This window comes from Alnus glutinosa, chromosome 4 (genome assembly GCF_958979055.1).
Source record: "Alnus glutinosa chromosome 4, dhAlnGlut1.1, whole genome shotgun sequence".
Lineage (NCBI taxonomy): Eukaryota > Viridiplantae > Streptophyta > Magnoliopsida > Fagales > Betulaceae > Alnus > Alnus glutinosa.
The window spans coordinates 14,637,395-14,643,935 of record NC_084889.1 but is presented as its reverse complement, the minus strand read 5'-3'; the positions used below and the strand labels follow the sequence as shown (position 1 = coordinate 14,643,935).

General features: G+C 33.6%; 1 pseudogene; it reads right to left on the bottom strand.

Annotated features, from left to right (window-relative positions):
• Positions 1-235: 235 nt before the first annotated feature.
• LOC133866151 (cytochrome c oxidase assembly protein COX15-like) lies at positions 236-4,982 on the bottom strand (annotated as a pseudogene).
• Positions 4,983-6,541: the final 1,559 nt, after the last annotated feature.

Below are 6,541 nucleotides of genomic sequence, written 5' to 3'. Positions count from 1 at the left end.
AAAACAATTTTCACTTAAGAAGAAAATAGAAAACTATTTGGCGTTTCTATATATTTTTTGTTTTCAATTTTTTATTTTTTCCATTTATTGGGTGATTTCCAAACAGAATTTGTCAAATTTATATGTCATTAGACTTGATTGCTTGAATGAAAATAATACATTGTGATTATTGAAGTATTCAAAGCAAAACTCTTTCACTCTTTTTGTTAAAAACTATTCATGATGTATGCTCTAGTCAGGTGGCCAACAAGAGGTCCTTTTTAGTAAGCAAACTTGTCACTTTCCTGCATGAAGAATGTGGATAAACTGTTATGAGTGAGTGGAGATAGTAAAGAATTAAGAACGTAACATTTAAAATATAATTCACAAGGCACAACCATTCCTACTATAGTGTGTGTCCCATAATTTTTGATAAACCTGCACAAGTTAAGGCCCCAGCCTGATGTGTAATGCTGAGTGAAACCCGTAAATAATACAAAAGTGTTGATATCCCTAAGGTGACCTGCAGTAATTATAGAATGAGCATACATCTAGTACTTTGAAAGAGCATATTACTGACTATAACACTAAACTACCATGTTCCTATTCATGAAATAAACGAGCATGTAGAAAACTATGACCGTGTTTTTGCAGAAGAAAAAAACTATACAAGATAAAAGAGAGCAGGAAAAATAAGAAAGAATCATAACAAGTAATTACCTGGAGGTAGGGGTGTAAATGAGCCGAGCTCGAGCGAGCCAGTGCCGAGCTCGAGCTCATTCATCACGAGCCCGAGCCGATCTTAAGCTCATTCATCACGAGCTCGAGCCAAGTTCGAGCGGTAACAATTAAGCTCAAGTTGAGTCGAGCCGAGTTTATACGAGTTTAACATTTGTTCTTTTATTACCATTAATTCTACTTTCCATCAAAGTTAGAATTAATTAATAAGAAACATTAACTTCTCGTAGTTAATTAACCAACGCTTTATTAAGGTGTATTAATTAACCATTAACCAACAATTAATAAAGGAGGATTAAGTAACCACATTAAGATCGAGTCTAATAAGTTGTCTTATGTGTCAGGTCATGTGGGACATTGAATTCTTACAAGAAGCACTTGCTATTAAAACAACATGTGATTCTCACATGTTAAGGGACACATGTTAATCTTATATGTGAGTTGTATTAAATTTCCTCCCTACTGGTTTGTAGGAAATTTATGTCCTTTAATTATAAATAAAAAAAATGTAATAATAATCAATATAAATATTAAGTTAAAACATTAATAATTATAATTATTATATTTTCATATGGTTCTATATATTTAATGATAATAATATCTTCTTCTTTTTTTAAAGTCTAATGATAATTCTTTAGATCATATGATTCATATCTAATGGTTATATAGCACAAATGCATAATGTTAAATCATATGATCTAAATTCTAATGATAAAACCTAAATTATTATCATAATTAACACATTATTAATTCCAATTAAACCAATCGACCAATTCTAATAACTTAATTTGGGATTATATGAATTACATTGTTATTATATATGAATAATATGATTAAGTTTAAAAAGTGTTATTATAATTCGTATAATTAATATTAATTCATACTTATGTATATAATCTATATACCTAATCATTGTATCTAAGACTCTAAGTATTATTAATAATTATTAGATACTTAAAATCTTATATCATACTTAATCAGCATATCTAAGTATCTAAATACTTAATCATTTTATTTGTATGCTCATATGATCTTAGATTTTGAATCACGTGATGACGATGATGTAATGATTCATAAGTATCTAATAATAATACTTATAAGTTATAACATTGAATATAGTGAATCAATAATTACATGTTATATGCCACAATGTTATATTATTATATGATCATATAGTCATATTATATTACATAAATAATATAATTTGAATCATATGATTAAGTATCTGAATTGTCATTATATCATATGATTATATGATTAACAATTAAGTATTAATATTATTCACTTTTACTATTTAATATACATATTGATATAATCAAATAATTATAACCAATTAATATTTATTGACCATTTTTATTTGTTAGTTAATTCATGCTTATATATAATATATTGTACAAATAAGTTATATATTAACAAATTAAAACTTATTTTTAACATATATATATACGAGTCAATCCTTATACGAGCGGGTTCACGAGCTTTAGTCGAGTCGAGCCGAGTTTATATGAGTTTGCATTGTTTAATAATCGAGTTTGATTTTCTTGTTCACGAATAGCTCATTTAATAATCGATTCGAGCACGAGTCAAGTTTATTCGAGCCGATTTCAAGTAAGCTCACGAGTAGCTCAGCTCGTTTACACCCCTACCTGGAGGGAAGTCATGTCAACAGTGCTTCCTATCAAAGATTTAACTACTGGATGTATGTCCAACTTCCTTGTTGACCACCATAAAGTGCCAATTGAAATTAATGTCACAGTTGCAAGGATCTGGTGGTCAAGCTTCAAAAATGGAAGAACATTTTATTAGAGTTTTTATTTGAAGTATTAGGTATTAATGATCAAGAAAATATTATTTTAAATGTGAAGCTTTGAATTATAACACAGACATTTCATCAAGTTTTGAAGGAGCTCATGCAATATAAATAGATATTCTACAATTTAAAAATGTGTAACTGTTCACACTTGCTTTGTAAATGAGTGCATAGTTTAAAGGTTCAAGTAAAGTTCAGAAAACAATCACTTATTTTAAAATGTTGTTTTAGCCTAGAATAAATACCTGCACAGTTGATGTATTCTCAAAGAAATTTCAAATCAGTGACTTCATGTCAAAAACGTCTTCTGGTATCCAGGTATCACCCATCTTTGGAAAAGTATTATATGCATGCCCCTTGCAAATTTAGCATGTGAGCATGATCTTAACCTGTAAACATGGCAAATCATCTAGTAGTTCGTTGTGAATGATGGAAAGCCAGACAAGAATAAAACACAGTTACATACAACATCATTTCAACAACAAATGCTTAAGAGACAGCAATAATGGCAACGAGTAAGCTATCAGGAAGGGCAAATCTCTTTGCTTTTGCTGCTCCACGAACCCAAGCTACTGATTCAGCAAGTGGTTCAAGCATAACAACAGAAAGACCAATCCAGAAAAGGCCACAGTAAATAGCAAATGCTGAGGTAAGATGAGCTGCAAGACGATAAAGGTTTACTCTTGGTTGGGCATATTCAGATGCTGGTTCCTATGGAGAAATGAGAGATTACAAACTTTACAATTTTAAGAAATATGTAAGCAAATTGACAGAAGATTAATTTTTTTTAACCTCCAAACCACTTTTAACCATCCACCAGCCAATTAAACCCTACCCAACACCAAGGGCAAAAAGAGTAGAAAGTCTCAGTCCAAGTCGTAAAGTAATATATCCCTTGCGAAGGAAATATGAAAAAGGCAAAGCAAACATAAGACCTAATGTCCTTCCCCACATACGATGTGCATATCCCATCCAATGTATGAATTTGAAGTCTTCAATACTCCTCCCTTTGTTTACACTGCATGAGGTCAAAAACCAAAGAAAGACCATTAAATCCAAAAAAGCTTCTACTCCAATCTGAGATGATGTTGTAACTTCAATTATATACACAGGGAATCCAATAAACTTTGTCCAACAGATAAAGTAAGATTGTAGAGTCAAATAATTACCAAATTTATCATCTCCAATAAACAATTATCCTTTGGAGCATATTGTCTTCTTATTTCTTTCTCTTTTTTCTTTTCCACGACCAGAAATCGACAATGTATCAAAAAATTTATAACCAAGCATTAGGAAACTTCAAAGAGGACTTTCAATACAAGTTTATGTCAATAGCATATATGTAAAAATTCTAAGTGGCGCTAAACTATTTTAATGTTACAAACAAATGTAATGTTACTTGTACTTACCACTTATATTCAGGGGCTTGTTTATATTTTTCAAAAACTCATGCAACCAGTCCTCATCTGATAGAGGAGGGAGGCTGCCAGTAAATTTCCAATCAGTCATGGAAAGGCCAGAACGTGTCAATCTTGTAACACCACCGAGTACCACCATACTAAACACCCATGTAGCAGAACCAAAAAGCCATATCCCAACCATTTTTTGAGCACAGGAACCCCCACTAGCAACTTCACTCCCTCCCTACAATCCATGCCAGTAGATGCCAATGTGGACAAATTTCTGAAAGATAACACATAATGACCCTGAAAAGTTGCATGGATAATTCTTTCTCATCATGTTCACAGAAGATCCTGCAGCAAATGAGATGCATAACTACGCGTGTGCTTTCAAACTACAGAAAAAAAAAAAAAAAAAAAAAAAAAAAAAAAAAGAGAAGAAGAAGAAGAAGAATTGCAAGATTGAGATTTCTCTAAACTGGGGTAGCTCAATCAGCTGTGACAACGCTTTATAAAGCGGAGGTCGTGAATCTCCCATTTCACCTCCCTTGGACCAATTATACAAACAACATCATTTTAATAATATTCTAATTAAACCTCAGCAAAGCGAAAAGAAAGAGGAATGCATACAATCAACAAAACATATTTATGTTTTGAGAAACATTTCTCCAAAAACAAAACGATTAAGAGAATTTGGACTAATGAAATCCTAGACATGCCTGATTAAGAGAATTAGGTTGAAGAAAAGAAATCCTACAAATGTTTGATTAAAAGAATAGGGTATAAAGAAATCCTATAAAAAATTTCGATTGAGAGAAATGAATACCAAAAAAAAAACCCTATAAATATTAAAAAATTAGAGTGAGGAAGCGGGAAAAGTCAGAGATTCTTGGCTTGATCTATTCATTTGGGGAGAGTTTTAGGAGTTAAGAAAACTAAGAAAGAAGAAGAAGAAGAAGAAGAAGAAGAAGAAATAGAACCTTGGGCAAAGATTTGAAGCATTTGGTTGCTATTTGGGAAGCGAAGAATCCGGTGGGGTGCTCGGGCAAAACCATAGACGGTGTCGTTTTTCTAGAGATTGTATGTCTCATTCAGAGCCTTGGTCCTCTTCAGAATTGCTCCCTCCCTCCCTCCCCCCTTTAAAATTGAGGGTTTTAGCAAGGTTTTCGTGCTACCCTTGATTGGTTGCTTATGAACTAATAAAGGAGTAGGCAAGGGCATGGGTTTACATAGCCGTTTGTTTTTTGGGTTTCAACAAGCTTGAATTTTCTGAGGATGGAGCCATGGAGGAGTAAAGGTGTTTTGAAAGGTTGTTGAAGGAGTAAAGATGAAGAAGTGACGCGTGAAGATACCATGAAGATGGAGATTAAAAAGGATCCCACAACTCGATCTGTGGCTGAGCTACTGTGCACTTAAATGAGAGACACAAGTAGAACTCAAGGCACAACACATGTTTCAACGTTTGTCATAACCACGCAACCCCAAAGACAAAAAACAACAAGCGGCCATAACCCTCAAGCCACTAAACAATGAAGAAGAGGATGATAAACAATCTCATCACTACTCGCATACATGCAACACAACACCACAATAACCTCTTTTTTTTTTTATTCTTTTTCTTTTCTTTTCTTTTTCTTTCATTCTTTCTTTCTAACTCAAGGAAATTTAAAGGTAAAGCTTTTGGATGACACCTCAAAGCATATCCTTATTTGCTTACAATACCTCTTATTTCATTTTATTTGTTTGCATGGAGTCATGGAGAGGAGCATCAAGAAGACAGTGACTCCATTCCCAAGATGGTACTTGTAACGACCTAAGGAAAAAGCGCTAGCCACATTTGAGCTATCACTCCAAAATAATTAGTCAATTTGGAACTTCCCTAGAATTCTTTATAAAGCTCAATTTTACCTAGTACTTAGGCAATGTAGGACTTGGCACTCATGACTATCTTTATATATCGCCCATTTTGTGTGGGCCACTCCTCATCTTTCCAATTTGGGATAGGGTGATACAGTACCATTGTCCCTCATGTGGTGCTTATGGAGAGATAGAGAGAGAGAGAGAGAGAGGAATTCTCGCACTTTGAGGATCATGATTTATTTATTTATTTTTTAATAAGTAAGCAAAAATTTATTAAAGAAAGTGTAAAGCTGCCCTAAGTACACAAAAAGTATACATAGAAACAACCAAAACTAGCCTGTAAAAACCCAACAAAACCCACAGAACCTAAAGAAGAACACCCAAAAACAACCCACAAAAGAACCCAAACAAAAACACAAGGAAAACCCAAGGACCTGAAAGATAACCCACAAAACCCACCAAGGCACACAACCCTACATTATGTGAGCCTGGACTTTCCTACGCCTAGAGGAAGCTATAACGTTGCCATAATTGATGGAGCTTTGCAAATTTAGGAACTTCCTCTTGCCTTTGGACTTCTGGCGCCCTATCATTTTGTCTCGCTGAAATTCTTCTTCCACAGCACCCTGAATTGCCAACGCCTCCTCCCCAAAATCACCATCCACCACCCAACCCAAGGGTAATTCATCACAAAAATCAACGTCCTCCTCCCAAACCACAATCTCCCCGTTATGATCATGAACATTCTGCAATT